The 25,310-nt window shown below is 36.8% G+C and overlaps 1 protein-coding gene across 17 annotated transcripts in view; it reads right to left on the bottom strand.

Moving 5' to 3' along the window:
* MAPK10 (mitogen-activated protein kinase 10) overlaps window positions 1-25,310 on the bottom strand; it is a 588,472-nt gene that overhangs the window by 19,508 nt on the left and 543,654 nt on the right. The window contains exon 11 of one of the 17 annotated variants that reach the window (XR_006606562.1): window positions 3,776-3,848. The exons of the other annotated variants lie outside the window; for them this stretch is intronic. The gene's annotated coding sequence lies outside the window, so the exon portion shown is untranslated. The remainder of the gene's footprint in view (window positions 1-3,775; window positions 3,849-25,310) is intronic. 17 annotated transcript variants of the gene reach the window in all.

The raw sequence follows: 25,310 nt of genomic DNA, 5'->3' as shown, positions 1-25,310 counted from the left end.
TCTGACTTAGGGAGTCAGCATTCCTCTGCTATAAAGAGTTCGGAGATGGAAAAGTAGAGATTTTTCACCAATCCAGGTACCTTCCAGGAAGGAGAGTCTCAGATAGATTCCCTGACTTCTTCTACCTGATGAAGAGGAATAGATCTCCTGATAGAGGAGATCTATCATGATGACCTAAGGTAGGTCTACTTAAGACCAAGTGACAGGGAAAGAAAAAAATAATCTCTTGGAAAATACATCACCATAAAGTAGATAGAGAAGGGGCTGAGGAGCTCCACTGGCTAGCAAAGGATTGAATGAAAGAAGAGCTGCCAATTTCTGGTGCCACAGGACAGGGCACCCTACAGTTCATCCTGTCTTACACTCCAAAAGCAAAAATTGTTGTAAGAAACTAAAAGAATTACTCAGTAGAGTGACTTGGGCCTCTGAGGACATGCATCCCTCAGAAACGACTATCATAGGAAGGCTTAGGACAAGACGTTCAGAGATAGGTCCTGCCTTCGGTTGGAGGTTGTTGGCCATCAGCAGCACCTTACTACTAAAGTACGCCTTCTTTACTACATTTAGAACCTCTGGTAACCTGAATCAGGACAAACATATTCATTCTATCCCTGATGCGCTGGGCAGCCTCACATATTACGGAGGTAATTGGGTATGAAAACAGAAAACTTTTCCCAGTTGGGGTGGGGCAACTTAGCACAACACTGAATTTTTTGAGAAATAACTACTGATGCGGCCAGACACATTCCTTTAACACCTGGAATTGCTGCTGAGGCAAAAGGCTTTAAACCAGCTACTGTGATTCACACGTGGCTGGGTGAGTAGTCTTTACTGAAAGAACTAAGCAAAATGAGACCCCTCCCTACCCCATGACGCTAGTGAGAACACAGAAACACTGACTACATAAAGGGGAGGGGACTGGGAGATGAGACACTGTCTTTAAGACCTGACTAAGGCAGAAGCTTCTAATCCAAACTATAAAGGATTCCCAAATTAAAGGAATATTATGATGTAATGAGTAAATCAATTTAAAAAACGTGGGTTTTGTTGTTGTTGTTTGTTTTGTTTTGTTTTAATTTGTGAAACTGTCATCTAAGTAGGCTAATACAAAGCCAAATTCTGTTATGTAAAGACACTTTGCCAAGGGCATGTTTCCTGCTTTGCCTTCTTGAACATGTGTATTGTCGTGTGGAAGTCCCCTGCCAGACACAGCATGCATAAGCTCTCAGATGTCCCCAGAGCTCTATGCCTTGTTGGTGCCTCTTTCTTATTCTAACGATAGACTCAGCTCGGGATCCTATGTGGTTTACTTCTCCATGGGGTGGATTTTTCCATTCAAGTTTCAAAATTGAACATGGCTCAGAGTACAGTTTCTGCCAAAGTGCATAAATGCCATTTTCTCTTTGCAACAAAACTATTTTGAGAGAGGCTTTCCTTGGATCTTCATCTTACAGCTGTTGGTAATGCATAAGCATGAAGTCATAGAATCTAGCCACAAACAAACTACAGAGAAAAAGTACTGAGCCCAAGAATTTTCCTTTCAAAATACCAATAGGGCTGTAAGACATACTTGCTTTATAGGTTGCCTGCAAGAGCTACATGTTCAGAGTTCTGTTTTGTTTTATTTTGTTTTAAGGAAGGGATGTCATCACCTGCAGTGGAAGGGTACATTCACATATAGATGCCTCCACATAATAACATAAAAGAGGAATCGACCAATAATTTAAAGAAAGTAATGTCCTATTCAAACATACATATATATGCGCTTGGATAGCGATCATTAGATGCAATTGCCCATAATACTTCCTTCTAAAGAGAAGCTGGTGTTTTGTTGCTCGGTTGTTCCCTCCCCCTCTCCTTATTAAACAGGAAGGATTCTCTTTGCCCAAGTAACAATCTAAATAAAAAAGAAATGAGGAGTGGGGATAAGGGAAGTGCTCCAGAGAATATTTTAGGAGAATTTTGTAGATTAGAATAATTTGAGATGTGAGAAGATTAAGGATAAAATGAAATTAAGGAGAATATATGGAATGTTATTAGAGCTTGTGACTTGCACGGTTTTTTTTTTTTTAAGATTTTATTTACTTATTTGACAGACAGAGATGACAAATAGGCAGAGAAGCAGGCAGAGAGAGAGGGGGGAAGCAGGCTCCCTGCTGAGCAGAGAGCCTGATGTGGGGCTTGATCTCAGGACCCTGAGATCATGACCTAAGCTGAAGGCAGAGGCTTAGCCATGAATTCCAATGGATTACATAAACAATAACTTAATATAGATGTGTTTTATATTGATGTTATTACATACACATGCACAAATCATTTCAATTAAATGAGACAACATATGAACAGATATATATTCACAATGAGTTATTAGGATCAACGTATTCATTTATTACATTCATTCATTCAGTTAAGGGCTTGGAACCTAATGTGTCCCAGACTATTTTAGAAATTGAAACTTCAAGACTGAATAATATGGCTGTTGACCTCAAGAAGCTCACAATTTAATGGGGTAAGACTTATATAAAACAGAAAATTAATACACAATATGATAAAAAACATATGCATATATATATGGGAATAGAGGAGAGAAATCCTAACAAAATGCCAGGAAAACCTTTTGCTTCTTGAAGTAGATTACATCTGTACTAGTTCATGAGCAAAGGATGTGTGAGATGTTGTCAAAAAGAAAGGAGAAGAAGAAAAAGATGACTCCAGGCCAAGGGCACAGTACCTAGAAAACTTAGCAGTGGTGGTAGTAGATGCACGTTCCTTTCTACAGGTACACACACATGCAGAGAGAACTGGAATCAATTCTACGATAGCAACATATAACATATGTGGTCAGAAGTGCCAAGAGATAAGAGCTGTGCCTAGAGAAGATGGGTCAGACCAAGACTATGTCAAGGATGCTCTTGGGTACCACGATACGGAGCAAAGACTTCTTCCTGAAGGGGAGGAGAAGTCACTGAAGAATTTAAGAGAATGGCATGAACAAATCTATGGCTGGACTGAAGAAAGACACCACAGAAACCAAAGAGAAGGGTTAGAGACCTAATGCATGATCTAGAAGATAAAAGGTCTGACCAGGGCAGGGAAGGTAAAGATGGATAGAAAGTACAGATTTAAGAATAATTAATAAATGATAACAAACCAAATTGGTAGAATTTTATTTTTTATCTAATGTAGACACCATTAGATAAAGAAGAATGATTCCCATATTTCTAAGTCAAGTAACTGGACAATGATGGTGTTTATGGAGCCATCTAAAGAAACAGAGAACGTTAAAAGGAAAATGAGATTGGTAGAAAGATAAGCCAAGTGCTATGTGGGCAGAGATGTTTATTTAAGAATTAAATAGATGATCTGAGATCACAGGAATGCTGTTGGCTAGAGATAATAGATTTGAGACTTTCAGCAAATCATGACAGTGCCTGAGGTCACCCATAGAGTGAATGCAGGTGGGAAGAGTAAAGGTCCAAAATAGACCCCTGTGACACGAAGGTTTAAAGGGTGACTAGAGGAAGGGAAGTAAACTAAGATGGAGAAGGAGGATGAGAAGCAGAAGAAGGAGAAGAAAGGAAACAAGGAACATTTAAAGAAATACATGGATAATGAAAACATTGCAATGCTATAGCAGTCAAGTGATCAGAGAGTTTCAGAAAGAGGAAGTGATTCTCTATTTCTTGTAAATGAAACAAATGAAGATCTTGGCTTCTAAGGCACCAGAAGGGCATAATACAAAGCATGATTTTGAACCCCATAAAGGTTTTCAAACCTCAAAACTGTCACCACACCCAGAAAGATCCAGACAGATCCTTTTGATGGAAGACTTCAGTATCAGATAGCACCTAGAAAAAGTGGAACAATATAAAAGAAATGTCTTCAAAACCAATATGGATATTGTATATAAATTTTCAAAAAAGGAACTGTCTCACACACACACACACACACACACACACACACACACGAACGCACACACGCACGCACTCACATGCACACAAAGACGGTTATAATGCTCTCAAATCTGCTTTCCCAACTATCTTTGAGAGTTTAATAAACCAAGAACACTGTTCTCTATCTAATTAGGGGAAGAAGACACTTTTTTTTCTCTGAGAAGATGCTATGTGCTAGGCTTTTTATATATGCCCTTTTAAATAATTGTTAGATCAGAAAACAAAGATTCAAAAGAATTCCTTTAAAAATATCTTGAAGTCATATCACTAATTGACAATGGAATTTTTAAATTAAAACCCAATTTAAAGAACAGTTCAGAACAAATGGTAATAGAAATTAACTTAAAATAAGGGATAATGCATCTATATTTAAAGTAATCATGTTCCTAAAACAAGAAATAGAAACACAAGCCAATAGGGTGACAGCATGTCTCAGTTCGTGCTTGTTGTCCTTATAGTTACTAACAGATCTCAGGCCCTTCACTGTCACAAGTGTTTGGAGAATAATTATGTGAGCACCCCTCGTAGCAATGTTATGACATGGCTTATCGATGATCACAGGTATACAGTAATTAGAGGATGCAATAAATAACAAAATTGTAACATTTTCTATTACTGGATTCTCAACAATGGCAGCTGTACACCCTTTCTTGCTCTAAGACATCATGTCAGCATTTTCCTTTCTTTTTCTTCAGTTTTAAAAATGTAAAACTTATTTATAAAGTATGGCTTTTTCCAGAAAGCATGTAAAAGAGTACAGTTCTACACAGTAAAATTGGGATTGAGCAATATGGATTCTGTTGGCATTCTTTCAAGCTCTTGCCTTCAGGCATGATTTCTTGCTGAAGAGATCTCTTTCATCAGTATTATTCAAATTCCTAATTGATTCCCCCAAGGTACAATTTGCTCTCTTGTGACTTCATTTTATGTCATATATTTAAGTAATACTTAATTAAGTAAAATGTGTAAATTTATTCTTTCCTTAGTCTTCAAAATAACCCTGTCTTCAACAGCATCACAGAATGTTAGTGATGGAAGAAAGTTTAGAGACTATCAAGTGTCACCCTTATGCAAATTGCAAAGGAGAATATAAAAACAGCCCAGGTGATTTGTCCATAGTCATAAAGTTAATTGGTGGCAGAGTTAGGAATAACATGCATTATCTCTTACGGGAAAAGATGGGATGGGGGAATTCTTCTGGGTTGCAGAAATGTTAAGTTGAATAATTCAACACTTAACAAAAAGATTTTCATTAGTGACAAATTTGAGCCTGCCACTCTGACTTCTGTTCCAATTTTCTGTCAGTCTACACAAGTAGCTAGACCTGGCAAATATCATCAAGCAGTCAACACTTGCATCCTGATTGTTTTAGTCAAAATATCTTAGACAACATCAAGACCTCTATACATGTGAATCTTAAAAGAGATGAGAACCAGATATGAGAAATCTAAGTCATGCAGTGTTGTTTTTTCTATCCATTTTTGAGCTCTGATTTAACATCGTTTCTGTATCAGTCATGTTCAAAACCATATGACAAACGTTAGTGTTTGTTTTCTGCATCTTTTTTCCTAATTAGGCATACAATATGGTTTTGTTCCACTTTTTCTGTGTTCTGCTGTCTTGTTGAAAATGCCTCATTTGAAGGTTTTAAATAGCATTTTTTTTCAATGTGTTCATTCTCTATTAATTTGGCAGCTGGATCAAGAACATGATATTATTTCCTACGGAAATTTGCTTTGTCTTTTCATATTGACTTTTGCAGCTTGGGGAATGTGAAAAGATGCAGGATTCATCGTAATGCTTCAACCAAGAAGGGTAGATTTTGGTATAAAATTAAATCAGAAAATCCATTTAAAGAAATGTGCAAAATTTTATATTTCCTTGAATCTATATGTATAGAATAACTTTTCTAAATGTATTTTAAATTGTTGATGAATAGAAATTCTTAATATTTTAAGCTCCTGAGTGGAAAATAAATATTTAGATGGAGTAATTTTTATGTTGCACTAAATATGTACCTTTTTACAACCTTTTGACCAATGACACTGTTTAGTATATTTTATTTTTTCTAAAACTTTATATCCCTGTAGCACCAAGAACAGTTCATTATCCACAGCAAAGCTCAATAGTTGCTTAACAACAATCTTACCAACAATCTTCCAAATTAATAGAAGTATAACAGCAATATGCACAATTATCAAAATAGCTGACTAAAAATTACATTGATTCTCTATGTAACTTTAGTATGCAGTAACAAATGACTTGGTTTCCAATTACCAAAAATTTCAGTACCTTCTAAAAGTAGACAAATGATCATTTGCAATGCACTATTGATTGGTTTTTTAAAACTTTCTCAGGCAAGTTTTAGGAACTATGTGCTCTTGAATGGAAATTAAACAATCCAATACTAAGAATGAAGTAAATGTCCTTTAAAAGTCTGATGACTTGAGAGTACTCCACAGTGGGGGATAAAAGGCTAATAAAATCTGTCTCTCAACACTAATGTGATTAATTTTCCTTTCCTAAGTTGCCTTACATTTGGTCCCTAAGCAGAGCCTGAGAAGAAGGGCTCCCAGGGGTATCCTGTAAGAGCAGAAAGGAAGACAGGTAGGCAGGCATGAATGGCATAGCAGAGTGACCTTAACAAGAACTACTCAGGTACAGAAGTCAGTCTGTGCTGTGTCAGAGTAAGTGTGAGGTAAGAAAGAAGACTTGTGAGATGGAATCACTCCTTTAAGAAGTGTTTTGTGGGAGGTGGTAAAGAACTGATAAGGTCTGACAATTCGGTTATAAGGGGGCCAAACAATGAGTATAAGATGACTCCCATGGATCTGGTTCAGTCTTCTGGGTGGAAAGTAGTGCCATGGATTGAAAGGTGTGATGAGGGGGAAGAGAAGGTGGTAGTTTTGTGTTAATGGTGGATACAACCATCTAAAAATTTGACATGTTATTTTGAGATGCCATTTTTAATGACTGTGGTATTAGAGCTGTAGATCCGGAATGCAGAATGACTTTATGGGAAAATGCCTAGATTTGAGAGTCATTTGTGGTAATTAAAATTAAGGCTGTGGTCAAAGATAAGATTCCCTAAGAAATTAGGTCTGTAGGAGACCTAGGAGACCTACAGGAGACCTCCTGGGATTCACAATTCTAAGAGAAGAAAAGACAACTCAAACAGCAATGGAGACCGGAGAACAAGAGTGGTGTCACCACAGAAGGCAAGGGGTAAACATGTCAGGAAGGATAATGTTGTCGACTTATTCAAATAGCAAAAATGTATGATAGTTTTCTTTGGAGATGGCACGTAGGGAGCCACTGGTGACTTAGAGAAGACAGATTCAAGGCTCGGGAAGAGAACTACAGTAATTGTGAGTAAACAAAGGCTAATTTCTTACAGAAACTTGGCAATAAAGGAAGCTGCTTCCATTGCTAATGGTACCTTCCACTTACAAAGGTGTAGTAAAAAAGAATTGCCTTTGTTCTTTAAAATGAAGGCAGGTAATTATACAATTATACAATTGTATAATTATTAGTGGAAACTGACAAATGAACAGAGAGAGAAGAGATCCACATGCAGAAAAGAAAAACCATACACAAAAATGTACTGTATCCCGAGTTTTTCTGGACTTTGTGTACCCAGGTCTTTCATAGCATGATCACTGTAGCCTCCCCGAGGTCTTCATTCTGGTACCAGTCATATTTTCATATATTATCTCATTTAGTCCTTATAACAACCCTCCTTTTCTAGGCATACAGCTAAAGCACGAGGAGATTAAAGAGGCAGTGTTTAAACCCACATCCATATGAATACAAAATCCATGTTCTTCACAACCAACTATAGCTTATAATATAGTTCCTGCTAATCCAATCCGTGGAAATAAATATACTTAAAAGTTTTATTAGTCAACAAAGCCACCAAGAACAGTAAGAGAAAGAGTGAATAATGCTCTCTCCAGCTGGAGAAACCCTCAAAATGCTATTAATTAATATTACAGACACAAATTTCCAAAACCACTCCATCACCGCGTCAGTAGTGCACTGTATTGTGATGCTGCCACCTTGTGGTTGGAAAAGAAGCAACTATTAAGCAAAAGGCGCTATTTGCTTTTTTTTTTAATTTATTTTTTATTATGTTCAGTTAGCCACTGTATAGTACATCATTAGTTTTTGATGTAGTGTTCAATGATTCATTAGTTATCATTAGTTTTTGATGTAGTGTTCAATGATTCATTAGTTAAATATAACACCCAGTGCTCATCACAGCATGTCTCCTTCTCAATACCCATCACCCTGTTACCCCCTCCCCCACCCCTCTCCTCTGAAACCCTCAGATTGTTTGTTGTGCTTTCACCCACGAGTTCTCAACTATGGTTGCACACTGAAGCCATCTCTGACCTTTTAAAATGCTGATGCCTGAACTGCATCCCCAGAGATTTTCATTTAATTGGTCTGGAATGAGATCTAGGCATCCATGTAGTTGAAAGCTCCCCAGGTAATTCTCATGTGCAACCAAGACCAGACCTCTATTCTAACTATTTATATAGTATTCAAAGCAAGCTTTGTCATTTGCTTAAGTATGTTTCATTTGTATAGATGCAAGAAAAAATACGACAGAGAAACTGTGATTTTCTCTCCATCTTCAATGATACTTATTTCTTAGTAGAATAAAACGATTTGTGGACAGAAAACATTGTATGCTTTGGTTTTAAAGAAGAGGGATAGAGAGACTTATGTGTTGCAATTAAAGTGAACATAAGATTCATATCTCATAATCAAATTTAGTCTTTGGCCAAAGTGACCAAGAAGAATCTCTGAGCCTCTTGAATAAGCCACAGATTTCTTGATAGGAACAATGAAAAGAGTAAGGGATTCAGAGCACCGTTGACTTTGACACTAGTAAGATGAGTGACCTTGGGCAAGTCATTTCATTTGCTATCACTCTTAATTATCTGGGAAGAGTTTCATAAACTGCTTTATTCAGGAGGAAGAAATTCTGAATATATAACAAATATCCTTCCAGGTAATTTGGCAAATTTCTTTTGAGGACTTCTATGTGCAAAGCACTGTATTATAATTTGTTATACACGAAAAGCACTAGAGTTGTCTGGAGACATCACACACTAAGTGACCAGAGGAACCTTTGAAAGTTAACAATGTAAATTTTAATTATAATGTGAACTAAGTATAACTAGAAAAGTTTAATTAAATAATGCTCTAGTGGCTTACAAGAAAGTTAAATTTAGATTTCTCTATTTTTCATTCTGTTCTGTAGCTTTCTCAGACGTTAGGTCGCAAATTTATTAGCTTTATGCCATCAAAAAATTTAATCATGTCTTGAAAATGGAAATTCTCTTTACAATTCCCTGGAAATTAAATTTTTCAATGGTTCTTTAATCAAAAAGGCTGAGTGATTGCACTACTAATCACCCAGTGTCCAACTCATAAATCCTTCTTTTTCATTCATTCAAGTATTTATTAACCAACTACTACATGCTATAATTCATTCTTGAATTCTACCACCCTAAACCCCAAATCTAAGCATTTACAATTCATGTTGGTTTTAGCATCTGAACATCTCTTTAATCTTTTACCTACATCTACCCTCAGGCTACCATCAATTCTAACCTATGTTACTACAGGCTATGCGCCCCCCCCCCAGTCTTCCTTTTTTCTACTCTAGTCTCATTTTGCAAACAGACAGGCTCAAATCTCATAATGCTATTTGTCTGCTTGCTGGTTTTGAATGACTTTCCTTCATGATCAGGAGAGAGTACATGTTCACAACATTTAGTCACTCCTTCCTTGCCTTGTTCCTGCCCAGCGGGCCAAATCACTTCTCACTTTTCTTCATGGAGTCACCCCCAAATGTTTGCAGTTCTCCCAAACCTCTTCTAACCCTGGGATTTTTGCATAGCCCTTTTGTCTGCCTGTCTTTTTTACTTGGATATTTCTTGCTTTACCCTTCATGGTTCTATTTAGATATTAGTCCTTCCAGGAGCCTTCTCTAACCCACACTGCTAAGTTGAACTTTTTTCTACATGCATCAGTTAACTTAAAGTTTGGACAACTTATCACTCAACATTTACTCATTTTACTTATCACTAGACTGGGGGCAAAGTTTTCAGGACAAAAATTCTATCTTTGTTTTTCGGAGTCTAACACTGTACAAAGTACATAATAGGCATTTGATGATGCTTATTTGATAACATTTGAGCAAAGATTTGAATGAAGTAATAGAGAAAGCCATATAGATATCTGGAGGAAAAATAGTCAAGGCAGAAGAATCTGCAATGCAAAGACCCTGATGGGGGAGCTTGCTTGGCATGGTTAATGAACAGCAAGGAGGCAGGACACTGGAGCAGAGTGGAAAGGCAGGAGTACAGAAAATGAAACCAGAAAGTAGTTGTGGGGAGGGGTGCCTGGATGACTTCATCAGTGAAGTGCCCAACTCTTGGTTTCCACTCAGGTTAAGACCTTGCTGTCATGGAATCACAATACAAAACACCTTTCTTACTGTGGGTTATGATAACTACATCTGGAACAACACTGAATTCCAGCCTTGTAAGCCATTACAATTACATTGAATTTTGTTATAAATAGGATGAGAAGCCAATGGGGAGTATTAGTAGAGTAATTATGTAAACTGTTTCACATTTTTAAAGGAAAACCCTGGCCATTTGGAGAACAGACTACCAGGGACACAAGAGGACTAGAAGACAAGTTGAGGACTATAACATAGTCTAGGGCAGAGATAATGTTTGCGTAGACCAACAGATGAGGGGTGGTCCAAGTCAGGAAATATTTAGAAGGTAAGTTCAGTAAGATTGATTGAGGATAATCATCATTTTCTTGGGTTTTCTTGAGACTTAAATTACTTTGGGTATGAGATAGGGTTTTATAAACACTAGAAAAGTGGTCAGTACAGTATAGTTGAATTAAACTCAAATTAAACGTATTGGTCATACAATATGTGCCAGCCATTGCTCTCATCACTATTTTTTACACCGAATTTCTGCTCCCAAGGACATTTAGACTAGTGGAGTTGGGAGAGACAGACCTAAATGTGGATCATTTCAGCATAATGTGTGATATGATAATGGCACATGAAAGGTTATAAAGGTTATAAAGGAAAAATATGTTAACTAAAGATTTCGAGAAGCAGGGGTGCCTGGGTGGCTCAGTGGATTAAAGCCTCCGCCTTCAGCTCAGGTCATGATCCCAGGGTCCAGCGAGCCTGCTTCTCCCCTCTCACTCTGCCTGCCTCTCAGCCTACTTGTGATCTCTCTCTGTCAAATAAGTAAATAAAATCTTAAAAAAAAAAAAAAGGCTTATGATAATGCTGACTTTAAAAAAAAAAAGATTTCGAGAAGCAAAAGTTTATTTTTATACATACTTTTTTAAAAAAGATTTCATTTATTTATTTGACAGAGAGAGAGAGAGAACAAGCAGAGGGAGTGGTAGACAGAGGGAGAGGGAAAAGTAGGCTTCCCGCAGAGCAGGGAGCTAGATGCCAGCCTCGATCCTAGGACCTGGGGATCATGACCTGAGCTGAAGGGTCATGTTTAACAGATGTTTAACAGATGAGTTCACGCAGGTGCCCCAAGAAACAAAAGTTTTTATTGTAAGGCTTTCCACAAGCAAAGGCCACATTAGCTCAGTGATATGTTATAAGGCAAAAATGAGCTTTAAGAAGCTAGAAAAACATTCTGGGTGAAAAATCAATACACTGTATACAAATATTTCTACGTTAGCCTATAATTAAGGCCACAAGTCATTTGTACCTCTGCCCTATACTCACAAAACAGAAGCAAATGAACAGGGGGGAAAATCTTTAGCATCTCTATATTAGTAACAGGACTCAGTAACAATCCACCCTAGGGACATTAACCAGAGAAAACCATACTCCTCAAGTTAGCATAAACAAGCAGTCCTCAGATGCAAATCCACAGTGAATATAGATATATAATTACAGAATTAGAAATTATATTAAGAAAAATGGGTTTTTGTATCCTTTATTCTTATTATAGAAATACTATTGTATTTTAACTTAAATTGTAATATTTTTTCAATTGCAAAGTACTTTTATTAATTTAAAAATATATAATTTTTTCCTCCCCTACATTGATTTCTCTGAAAAATCTTGGACATGACATAAATATTCAGGATTAATAAAATTTTTCAATGAAGTATAAAGAGTTATACTAACCTAATAAGTACTGTCTCTTCTCTCTATATGGATTCAGTATGTCTGGCACATTATATAAGAAAACAGTCATGTGTTCTTTTTATACACAAAGTGTTTATCAAAAAAGTGGCAAATATTTTAAATTCATTTCTATCCTATATGTTTTCAGTATGTACATTATTAAAAGACCTTGTATATGATGAAAAATAGAGCTTTTTAAAAGATATTGGTGACATAATGAAATGAGCACTGGCTTGGAACCTTGGTTTTTAGCTTTGTGACTGTGTAAAAGTCACTCTAAAATTCTGTAAAATAGGAATAATGGTATCCAGAGGTAGTGGTAGTGCTTCTTTTCACTGGGGTAATGTAGACTAGAAACATGGGTGGGGAGGTTAAAAAAAAGTCAATATAAATTGATTAAAAACACTTCATTAATTCAATAAATTATTCCAAAAACATACAGTGGCTAAAAACTTCATGTAGTGACTTAGATGATCCCAGTGGATGAGACAAAAAAGCAGCCATCCTCAAGCTGCTCCTAAAGCAATAATATCGAAGGTATGTGTGATGAGGACAAAGTGTTCTGAAGTAGGGGGTGACTGGGTAGGAAACAGAATGATCTGAGGGTGAGGAATTATTTCCAGTTAATTATTTGACCACAAGAATTTGATATACCCCACACATCCCATCAAAAGTCATTATCTTAGTGAGTGCTGATGAACTGATGGCCATAATGAATTGAAGACTGTTTCTCAGGTATGTTGTGGGAGACAAAATATTGAGAATCGCTCAAGTTTCTTCTTCTTCTTTTTTTTAAGATTTTATTTATTTGACAGAGAGAGATCACAAGTAGGCAGAGAGGCAGGCATAGAGAGAGAGAGGAGGAAGCAAGCTCCCTGCTGAGCAGAGAGACCGATGCGGGACTCGATCCCAGGACCCTGAGATCATGACCTGAGCCGAAGGCAGCGGCTTAACCCACTGAGCCACCCAGGCACCCGCTCAAGTTTCTTCTTTACAAATGTGATCATAGAGGACTATGTACTAACGTAGGTACATTACATTTTCTCTATCTTTCTATTTAATTAATACATTTCACATGATGGATTTTTTTTCAAACAGAACATGCCTTTTCAGCCAGTGATGAAATTGTCTAAGGACAAATTTAAAAAGAAAATAATTCTGAGATTTTTATTAATAAGATAGAAATGAATGACATTTTTATTTCCCTTATATCATATAGGTTTAAACTGTTATATTTTAACTATTTCAATCACAACTGTAGGCTAAAAAGTCCTTCTTTGGTAACACTGAGTGGTTTCAAAGTTTACCGACCACTTTCACATATAATACCTTATCTCTTAAAACATTGTTTGTTGGGACATTTAATAGGTAAAGGTTAGTTGCAACAATTATACCACCAAAAACATCTCCGAATTTGTTGTTTTTTCTTCATCCCCACTGCCATTTAGCATTCATTTTACCATCATTTTTTAAAAGAGTTTATTTATTTTTGAGAGAACGAGAGAGAGAGAATGCAGGGTGTGGTATGGGGTACAGAGGGAGAGGAAGAGAGAGAGAATCCCAAGCAAACTCCCTGCTGAGCACAGAGTCTGAGGTGGGACTCAATCCCAGGACCCGAGATTGTGACCTGAGCTGAAACCAGGAGTAAGCCACCCAACCAACAGAGCCACCCAGGTGCCCTCCCCACCCCACCCCCAGCCCCACCATCTCTTCTCTTAACCACTTCACTAGCTTCCTAACTGGTCTTTCACTAATATTCATCAACCCACCAGTGAGAAAGAATGGTCTATCCAAAGCACACATCTCTGAATGATATTCCTCCAGTCACTCCCCTACCTTTGGGTGGGAATGACTTCACCGTGCTTCCTGACCTTGTCTCTGCTTCTATTTCTCACAACTCTCATCCCTGATCACAGTGCATTTTCACAGTTCCTCAGATGGACTACAGGAAGGTCTTTCTTCTCTTCTGGCATTTGAAAAGGCCACTTTTTTTAACTAGAAGGAAGGTCATACTCTTCCACCTGCCTCTCATTTGGTTAAGTCTTACCCATCTTCTGGTCCTATTTAAGAATTTTGTCCTCCTGAAAGCCTCCTTTGTCTGCTAAAAGACAGGTAATACATCATTCCTTTAGCTTCTATAGCATCTTTTCATAGGATTTACCAGCGTGGTTATAATTTCTCACTTATCTATCAATCCTACCATGCTATAAGTTACTAAATAACAGGGGCTAGGTCCTTTTTATTAGTATAATTAATGAGTCTTCAATGGCCATGTGTCATTTTGTGACAACGTGGATGAAACTAGAGGGTATCATGCTTAGCGAAATAAGTCAGTCGGAGAAAGTCAACTATCATATGATCTCCCTGATATGAGGAAGTGGTGATGCAACATGGGGGGTTAAGGGGGTAGGAGAAGAATAAATGAAACTAGATGGGATTGGGAGGGAGACAAACCATAAGTGACTCTTAATCTCACAAAACAAATTGAGGGTTGCTGCGGGGAGGGGGTTTGGGAGGGGGGGTGGGGTTATGGACATTGGGGAGGGTATGTGCTATGGTGAGTGCTGTGATGTGTGTAAACCTGGCGATTCACAGACCTGTACCCCCGGGGGTAAAAATATATTATATGTTTATAAAAAAATAAAAAATAAAAAAAATAAACAAGTAAAAATTTTAAAAAAAATTAGGGAATAAATGAAGTGAACTTGTCCAAGGTAAAGTGAAGTCTTGAGTCTGGGTCTTCTCATTGTAAACCCTGAGTGGTCTCTATTGTGCTCTATTATCTTCCTGTATCATCTTGGTCTCCACATTTTGTAGCTCTTTGTTTTCTCCCATTGTCAACATTCTAGTTGTTGCTTGAAGAAGCTACATTATATGCTACAATATTATAAATAAGCTGAGTGCAAGCCAAATTTTTTGCTTAGATGGTTGCTAAGCCTTCTATTGTGTGGTTGAGTTTAAGAAATCTTCTGTGAGTGTATGTGTAGGAATTATGGCCAATAATAAACTTCTTTGTGATGAAACAGGAGTCACAAAGCAATGGAGCAAGGACCATGAACAAGCCTGCTTTGCCCTACTATGAAAATAGCTTTCTGGGGCATACTTCATGAAGCAGTCACCAAAAGTGTTTTTTCTGATGAACTCAGTCCAAAATAACAAACATCTTAAGAAACTTTCAGAAAAAGTGACTGAGGCATATAGCATTTTACCCCTCACTACTTTTAAAGGAACATGAAAGGAGCTCAGTTTTCAAAAAACACATAAAGATGGGAATCAGATTCTCCCTGGAATTAGAAGCTGGAGGGAATTTCTTTTGGTTATGAATTAAAAACATTTTTCAAAATAATAAATTTCATTCCTTCACAAGATACCATAGGCCAATATTCCACAAATGACCCTGATTCTCCTATTAAACCTTCACCAAGTTACGGAAGTGGTTTTCATCATTCTTATGACTATCTTGCCATTAGAAAGGGACATAATAATTTTATTAGATCACATACTCTGTGCAAGACCATAAACTTTTAATAGACTTATAAAAAGGGAGTGTAACCTTTTCAATATTCTGTCTCATTGTTGGCTGAATCCATTTTACTCTCTCCTCACATATAATGGATGCCCTAGGGCCTAAGCAATGGTTCTACACTTGGTAAGAAAAGGTTCAGATCCAGTCTTTTCCCTGAATCTGAAGGTTACCATGATTTAGCACTCATGAATGCTTCCTGCCCACCCTTTTCCTGCACCTGCAGCTCCCCAAACTTCCAGTCCATAGACTTTTAGTTATTGTACAGTTCTAAATGTCATGCTGACTGCATCTCTGCAGTTTTCATTTGGGGCTTAAAAAAGTCAAGATAAACATTCTACAGGATTAATAAGTGCTTTCACATGACTGCACATATATTTTCAGCATCATTAAGGATCATACTTGCTAATTATTTCCCCCCCTCCCCAGAATGTGAAACTTCTCAATTTACCTCTTAACCTTGATAGTATAAACAACTCTAAGCATGAATTCTGATGCAAGATTGTAGACTGATTTAACTCTATGATCCCCCTGCATAATGAAGAAGTTATGCCATTTTATGGACTTTCCTGTTCACTTGTTTTACTTTTATGTTGCAATGCACAACATAAACATCTTCTTGGAAAAAAAGAAGCAAACAAAAATCTCTGGAACAAACAGAGCAGAGAAAAACGGATAGTGCAAAGGAAGTAAATCCTTCATGAGGAGAAACAAAGTAGAAGCAGGATAAGAGTCGGACTCGCCATTCTCATGAAATCTGCTGACCGACCGCTCGCCATGGAACAACGCCACCACAAAGCTGTAAACAAATTTGCCAAATTAACTCTTGAAAGCTTCATAGCACAAGAGAGGGGCTACCTACTTGAAAATAGACACTAGCTGCTAATTTCTATTTCTTTCTTTTTTTTTTTTTAAGATTTTATTTATTTATTTGACAGAGAGAGATCACAAGTAGGCAGAGAGGCAGGCAGAGAGAGAGAGGAGAAAGCAGGCTCTCCACCAAGCAGAGAGCCCGATGTGGGACTCCATCCCAGGGCCCTGAGATCGTGACCCGAGCCGATCACAGAGGCTTAACCCACTGAGCCACACAGGTGCCCCTAATTTCTATTTCTTGAAAAAAAAAGGACATTTTAAATTTACCAAGGGCCATAGGAAACTTCTTCATATTGTCAATAAAATTTAAAAGTCATAATAATTGAAAACTGAAATCATAGTGCTTTATATTGATCTGTCACTTCCCCCTACATACCTTCCTAAAAAAAGTTGGATATTTACAGATGAAAGATCTTTTCTTACAAATAAGAATTATCTCAAGGAAATAAACTGAGATTTTCTAAGCAGTGCCTTAATTCTTTTAGTTATGCCTGTAACGGATAGTCAACATTAACAGTAAATTACCCATATTTTGTATCCCCCTCATTCAGACTTTTCTGTGGTAGACAGATGCTTTTTAAAATATTGGAGTTAAATTCAGAGGTAATATCTCTAAAAATGTCATAATGCTTATGAACTACCCTGGGCATACTCTAGGATGATGTACACATATAATTACAGACATAAAATTTCAAGACTTTTTTCACAAGCTCTAAAAAAACTATCCAAGGAATCTCTGTGGTAAATGAATCCTAGAATAAGAAAACTACTAAGCTAGATTGTGAGGCCAGGGAAAGGGCAGGGAACTGTTTCCCTCATTTGTGATCTTAGCTTTGGTGCAGTGCTTAACATAGGACTGGGATGCACTAAGCACTTGTGACATGGAGTTGTGCAAGATGGGCATGTGTATATTTGGGGATTTTTTTTTAAAGGAGAATATACTATTAAAAAGTTTATCATGCAAACCTCATTGAATCTTGTAGAGACACAGAAAAGACAACATTTTTGGGCTGCCTGGGTGGCTCAGTGGGTTGAGCCTCTGCCTTCAGCTCAGGTCATGATCTCAGGGTCCTAGGATCGAGTCCCGCATCGGGCTGTCTGCTGGGCAGGGAGCCTGCTTCCTCTTCTCTCTCTCTCTCTGCTTGCCTCTCTGCCTACTTGTGATCTCTCTCTGTCAAATAAATAAAATCTTGAAAAGAAAAGACAACATTTTAAGTAGCAAACCAGAACAGATTTAGAAACTTAAACAGGGCTATCCACTTAATAAGCATTACTACTAGGAATAGAAATGAGGTGATCTTGAAATCACAAGGTTTCTATGTAATAATTAACATATGGGCCTTGCAGAAAACATTACCACTTCTGCAGTATTCATTTCTTTATCAATAAAGGCTGTATATTAAACACACTCCTAATGATAAGAGGATGGGTTGGAGTGCCTTAGGGCTGCCCATGGATTTAAATATGCAGTAGTTTAGAAGGGATTCTTCTATGAAACACAAAAAATTGTGGTGAAGAAACAGTCTAATTTGATTATTTTAGCAACACTGCAGGTGAACAAATAAGGCAGGAATGCAAATTACCAAATAGGTTATGCATCTTAGAGATTAGCCATTTTTATGACCTCTACAAGGCAAAGCTGTTGAATAGAGATCCTCTCTTCTGACCTACTCCTACTCTACTCTTTCCCTCCTCTTTGTATTCTTGTTCTTACTGTAAAAAACTGGTAAGTTTTCATTAATAGAACACTTCACAATTCCAACATTGACTTCTTTGCTTATCTCTTAAGAAGCAGATCTAGGGGCACCTGGGTGGCTCAGTGGGTTAAAGCCTCTGCCTTCAGCTCAGGTCATGATCTCAGTGTCCTGGAATCGAGCCCCACATCAGGCTCTCTGCTCAGCGGGGAGCCTGCTTCCTTCTCTCTCTCTCTGCCTGCCTCTCTGCCTACTTGTGATCTCTCTGTCAAATAAATAAAATATTAAAAAACAAAAAAAAAGAAGCTGATCTGAAAGAGGAGTACATTATATCTTTTTCTCCCACAGTTTATGGATTATACTACTTTGTGACACCCTTAGACAGATGCCATAATTGAATAATCTCTTCTTTCCAGAATGAAAATATTAAGAAAATACAGGGGGCGCCTGGGTGGCTCAGTGGGTTAAGCATCTGCCTTCTGCTCAGGTCCTGATCCCAGGGTCCCGGGATCAAACCCCACATCGGGCTCCCTGCTTAGCGGGGAGCCTGCTTCTCCCTCTCCTCCCTGCCTGTGCTCTCTCTCACTATCTCTGTCTGTCTGTCTGTCTGTCTCAAATAAATAAATAAATAAAATCTTAAAAAAAAAGAAAAGAAAATGCATACACCCTCATAAGTGCCTACTCCCTTGAATTAAGTAGATGGATCTCACAATACCTAAGACATCAACTAGGAGAGAAGAAAAAAATTATAGGTTTGAAAGAACTTGACAGAACATTTGACTTAGCCTCTTAAAGAACACCAGACGTGGAATATCCTGGAAAAATCATTTATGCTGTCCCCCCACCTTTCAAGAAGAATTCTCCTTCAGTGGTGTATATTCAAGAGAGTAATAATAAATATTTACTGTCTAAAGGGCTCAATGTAATATGTGAAAAGAAAAACCTGAGCATAGGCTCTACCAGTCAACAAACAGGTATCTCCTGAGAATGAATTATTCTACTACTCCAGGTCTGACACTCAAGAATCCTATATATTCAGTGGATTTTGAATATCCCAATGATTTGAAATCAAGGAGAATGTTTTGTTCAGTAGAACAGTTTGCTAAAATTAGAGACAAATAAATTAGTGTCTGAGTGAAGTACTTATTTTTCTTATAAGTCATGTAGAGAAGGGGGCCACTAAGAGCAGGTGGCTAAATCTATGTACAACAAACATTTTGACAAGCTCCTACCAACATAATACATGGCATCAAAACAATTCCAGTGTGATTCAAAAGATATCTTCACTGCAACAGCTGAGGCACTGGGCATGTGAAATGCAATGCAAGTTATATTTTCTCTGGAAGGCAATTAGTAAATTGCTCACATTTTACTGCTGAAAGAATACATCAGCATGAACAGATGGAAATTTAGAATTCTGCAAATGGCAGATATTAGAAATTAGAGACATTGATTTAACTTTCACCAAGCAAATGAGAATCACAAAATATGAATTGCTCTTTCTAAAATTAAACACACAATTACAGTGCATCAAATTCACATCCATTGTTGCTCGTTTCTTCCTACTTATTTCTAAATTTATAGACATTCCAAGTACAACTAACCTACTCAGAGTTCAGCTCCCCACTAAAAGGGTCTTCCATGACAGATAGATGGCACTAGGCTCTTTCTCAAATTAAGCATGCCAGGGTGTTGCCCTAGCTTTTTCACAGCATGTTGTATGCTATAATAATAAGAAATCATAAGACTCAAAGAGGTAGTCCTTGTGTTAGGACAGATGGAGAGAACAGCTGAGAGAGGGATTCAGCCAGTTTATTAACTCTGTGTGAGGAGAACAAATCATATTTAAAAGAATTCATAGGAACATTTAGTCTGAGAAACAGAATTTAAATGTTCGCAGTTTTAGAAGGAGAGGAGAGCGTAATGGTACTTCACCTCACGGCATTACTCAGTAACCTCTCTCTCTTCCCAGCTCCTGACAATATAGGGTCACCGTGAATTGCATACAGATTACTGTATAGACCAGACTAGTGATGGGCACTAGGGAAATATTTAGACTGATTGTCAAATTTAAAACGCCATAGTTAATGCTATATCATACTATGGAAATGAAATTGCTAACATTAAATATTTCAGGTACCATTTTTAGTTGTTCTTCTCCCTGCTCTGAAATGAGGTAAGTTGTTCTACTTATAAAAAATATTTAAGAGAACTTACACATAATATTTGTTCAATGTTTTTAAATTGCTAGAAACAATCTGAGAAGTCTTGTTGAAAGTAATTCTCAGGGCGCCAGGATAGCTCAGTCAGTTAAGCATCTGCCTTCAGCTCAGGTTGTGATTCCAGAGTCCTGGGATTGAGTCCTGGGTGGGGCTCCTTGCTCGGGGGGAGCCTGTTTCTCCCTTCTACTCCCCCTGCCCTCTCTTGTGTTCTCTCCCTATCTCCCAAATAAAAACAAACACACAAACAAATAAATAAATAAATAAAAAGAAAGAAAGCAATTCTCCTTATAAAAGCTCCATATAGAACTTCCTTGAGAAAATTCAATTCATGTGGTTTATCATATACAGATATGTCTGGTTATAAGTGTAAAAGAAAAAAGCTGTAAGCTTTCCGAGTTAATCTCAAGGAGAAAACACATGATTGCAAGGATCTAAAAAGGGGGGAGGGATTTATTTTTAATTTCTTTCTAAAAGTGGGGGTAGCTGTATAGTGTCAAGAAGCAAACTAGTAATAAGATCACTAATAAAATCCTCAGTCATACTCAGAGACAATTGCACCATTTATGTTTTTCTTTAATGCAAAGCAATGGAGGCAATGACTTTTAAATGTTAAGAGACACTATGATTCTTTTTATTTTAGTGAAATGTAATTTTTCATCCTCAAAAACATTTTCAGATTGCTACAAAAAGTTTTTTGAAGTAACTCAAACGTTGCAGGTTATATTTGTTTAAATACTTAAAAGTTCTTTTCCACAATTTGAGAGCTACTATTAAATGTTTTATAATACACTTTATGTCCAAAATGCTTCCTTCTCAAGCACTCCAAAGGCAAACAAAAATAACATCTATTAACTGTTTAAGCATGTGTCTGTATCCCGTGGGGGAAATAGGAAACAAAAACAACGGCTTCTGAATTTCAGACTGATGACTTCTTCAGAAGCTGTCTTCAGGACATGCCCTAACCTTTTGATATGATTCAACACAGAAAAATGTCAGCTACAAAGAGGATAATCCCCTTTCCTCTCAATGGGAGTAAAACAGCCTATGCAGAAAACTGTTTTCCTTTATAACTCATTTAAATCATCTCTTCTAGATACTCCACGTTTAGCACAACAGTGTTAAACTCAACTGATTTAATAAAGAGATTATAAAATATTTAAAGCAAACACATATGCATTTTATTCAGTGGTTTATTGCCAAAAAGTGGACTACTACTGATGAACTGTTTGAACAGTAGATGCATCAAATTCATATTCATGGAAGCCTATATTTTTCTTATTTCTAAATTTATATACACTCTGGGTCTAGCAGAATGCATTTAATGCATTTATAATTGAATATATTCATAGGCCTACCCTTCCACGTTGTTTTAGCAATTTGTGAACTAACAAGAATTTAGAAGAAGATGACTGGCTAAGCCACAGTTAATGAAGATAAAGATAATACAAACAACAAGTCATTCATAAAGTAGGTTTAAGGAAGTTAAGACATGATATTAGTTTTTACTATAAAAATATATTCAAGAGAAGAATAAATGAAATAAGATGGGATTGGGAGGGAGACAAACCATAAGTGACTCTTAATCTCACAAAACAAACTGAGGGTTGCTGGGGGGAGGGGGGTTGGGAGAAGGGGCGTGGGGTTATGGACATTGGGGAGGGTATGTGCTTTGGTGAGTGCTGTGAAGTGTATAAACCTGGCGATTCACAGACCTGTACCCCTGGGGATAAAAATATATGTTTATAAAAAATAAAAAGTTTTTAAAAAAAAATAAATAAAAATATATTAAGAGAATAAGAAGTAGAGAATGAGAATAATCCCCCAACATCATTCTCAACCAGTTGATTTTTGTCTGAAGTCTCCAGATAGTTAATACATTTTTAGATGAATCTTTAAATAATACTTTAAATAATAAATGAAGTCTTTCTAAAGCTTCGGACGCCAACTTCAGGATTCTTTGATTATTCAATAATAACCTATGCATTTCAATTAGTAAAACCTAGTCAGGGCATTGATTTATATTCAAAGCCAAATAGCTTTTTTTTAAATTATAGCTAAAGGTAGATGAACATGATTTGTTGAGTATAATTCAAAGCAATTGATATACATCTAGTTAAAGATTATAGAAGATAGTCATTGGGATTTAGTTATAACTGGTTAACATTGACAGAGACAAGTTATTACAGATTCTTCTTACATTCAGAAAATTATACACGAAATAAGTTAAATAGTCAAATAAGATAGATGACCCATATTTGAGAGGATTATGTCCAGAGATGATAAGTTATAAGATTCCCAATCAGTAAAAATTCCCATTAATTGTTGACAGAATAAAAGCCTACCAACATCAATGAAAGCAGGAACCTGTTTTCATTTTTAAATTCACTGCTGAATTACCAGCACCTGTAGGTCAGTGGGCTACCACAGTTTGGATTCAATGACATTTGTGGAATGAATGAATGAATATTAAATTGTTAACGAATAATCAAAGGGTGTATGAACAGCTCCATAGGAGCTGAATAAGAAAAGAGAAAAGGCCAAGAAGAAAAGAAAAGACAAAGAAGAAATGAGAGGTGGGTGAGAAGAAAGATTTTTTTTTTTCTTTTTGATGTATTTTACCTAGTGGGCAATAGCAGAGTAGAATTAAAACAACCTAAATGAAAGCAAATGGCTGAATCCCTCATACTCCCTAAATACACATTGTCCAACATTGGGTTAACAAGATTTAGCCTCCTCATCAATCATATAACAACTGAAGAAGTGACACCAACATATAAAAGAAAGTATGCACATTCAATTAAAAATCCAATGAGAACTACTGTTATGCCAAGACTATCTGTTTGGCATAATACTTGTGATTCTTTAGAAAGAAAGACATTTTTCCAAAGAGGACATAAAGATGGCCAATAGACACATGAAAAGATTCTCAATATCACTAATATATTAGAGAAATGCAAATCAAAACCAAAATGAGATATCACCTCAACACCTCTCAGAATTGCTGAAAGGAACAACACAAGAAACAACAGGTTTTAGACCAGATATGGAGAAACAAAAACCTTCATGTACTGTTGGTGGGAAATAAATTGGTGCAGCCAATGTGGAAAACATTATGGAGATTCTTCGAAGAATTAAAAATATAAATACTAAGGATGCCTGCGTGGCTCCATTGGTTAAGTTTCCAGCTCTTGGTCTTAGCTCTGATCATGATTTCAGGGTTGTGAGACTGAGCTCTGGTCTAGCTAAGCAGGGAGTCTGCTTCCCCTATCCCTATCTCTCGCTCCTTCCCCTGCTCATGTAAATAAATAAATATTTTTCAAATAAATAAACAAATAAATAAATCTTTAAACAAAATAGAAATATCATATGATTCAGTAATTCCTCTACTGGGTATTTGCCCAAAGAAAATGAAAACATTGATTTGAAAAGATATATGAATCCTTATGTTCATAGCAATATTACACAATAGCCAAAATATAGAAGCAACCTAAATACCCACCAACAGAGAAATGGACAAGGAACATGTGGTATGTAAATGCACCCACATACACACATAGAGGAATATTACATAGCCATAAAAAAGGAATGAGAGATTGCCTTTTGAGACAAATGGATGGACCTAGCAGGTATTATGCTAAGTGAAGGAAGTCAGACAGAGAAAGAGAAATACCATGTGATCTCACTTATATGTGAAATCTATAAAAACAAATGAGTAAAGAAACAAACAAAAAGCAGAAACAGACTAATAAATGAGAAAACAAATTGATAGTTGCCAGAAGGGAAAGGTTTGGGGGTTGAGCAAAATGAATGAAAGGAAGTGAGAGATACAGGCCTCTTGTTATGGAATGAGTAAGTCATAATGACAAAAGTGCAGCACAGGAACTATAATCAATGATATTGTAATAGCATATGGTAACAGGTGGTAGCTACACTTGTAGTATAATGCATAGACTTGCAGAATCACTATGTTGCATACCTGAAACTAATGTAATACTGTGTGTCAACTATACTTCAATTAAAAAAAAAAAAAGGAAGTGGGACTTTAAAAAATAAATAAAAGAAAATTTGCATATCTATGTTACAACTAGATTAAAAAAATGCATATTTCTTGTATGGTTGATGATGCTTTCCATGTGTTTTCTTTGGTAATGACTGATAAGATACAATGGCAGACAAGAAGATGGCTAAAACAATGTCAAGTAGTAACTTTCTTCAAAGAGCAGGAAATCTATGATGGCCTTGCAATAAAAGAGCTTAACGTAGCCAGGTTAGCTTGTTCCCATAAATCCTTTCACTGGAGGCAAAAAATAACATAGTCCCTAAAGGAATGCATAGTAAATAATAATGTCAATAAAACGCTTAAGACTCTATTAATTACCTTATGTTACAAACAGTAATGTGTAACATTACTGACTATTTGGGGCTTATATTTTTCTAAGTGGTTATTTTAATTGAACTCCAGTGCTAAAATATGTAATATGCTAAAATATGTAAAATCTGTTTCTGGGGTTATACACTCACTGGGAATCTGAAGACCAGATGGTTTAACTCAAGATTTGTACAGGTAGATTAAATTCCCACCCAGCCTGTCCCAAGTCTCAGATTAATTTTGAATTAGGTAAGAAATAATAAACAAACTCAGTGCTACCTTGCCTTCTTAATCATATTCTATCCAGACGGCTTGGATTAATCACACCATCTCTTTGGTCTCTATAAGGATGAAAAGTGTATTTATATTCTCAACCAAAACATGTCCAGCCTCTCTCCTCAATCTCCTCAGCCCTGGGTCCACGTTCCATGCCTCTGTTCCAGCGTTCCCTCCTGGAACTTTGACTCAGC

The sequence above is a fragment of the Mustela putorius genome, unplaced genomic scaffold, assembly GCF_011764305.1.
Source record: "Mustela putorius furo isolate JIRA1106 unplaced genomic scaffold, ASM1176430v1.1 tig00000382_pilon_pilon_pilon, whole genome shotgun sequence".
NCBI lineage: Eukaryota > Metazoa > Chordata > Mammalia > Carnivora > Mustelidae > Mustela > Mustela putorius.
Note: the sequence above shows the minus strand (reverse complement) of the source record. Positions and strands in the feature narration are given on the sequence as shown.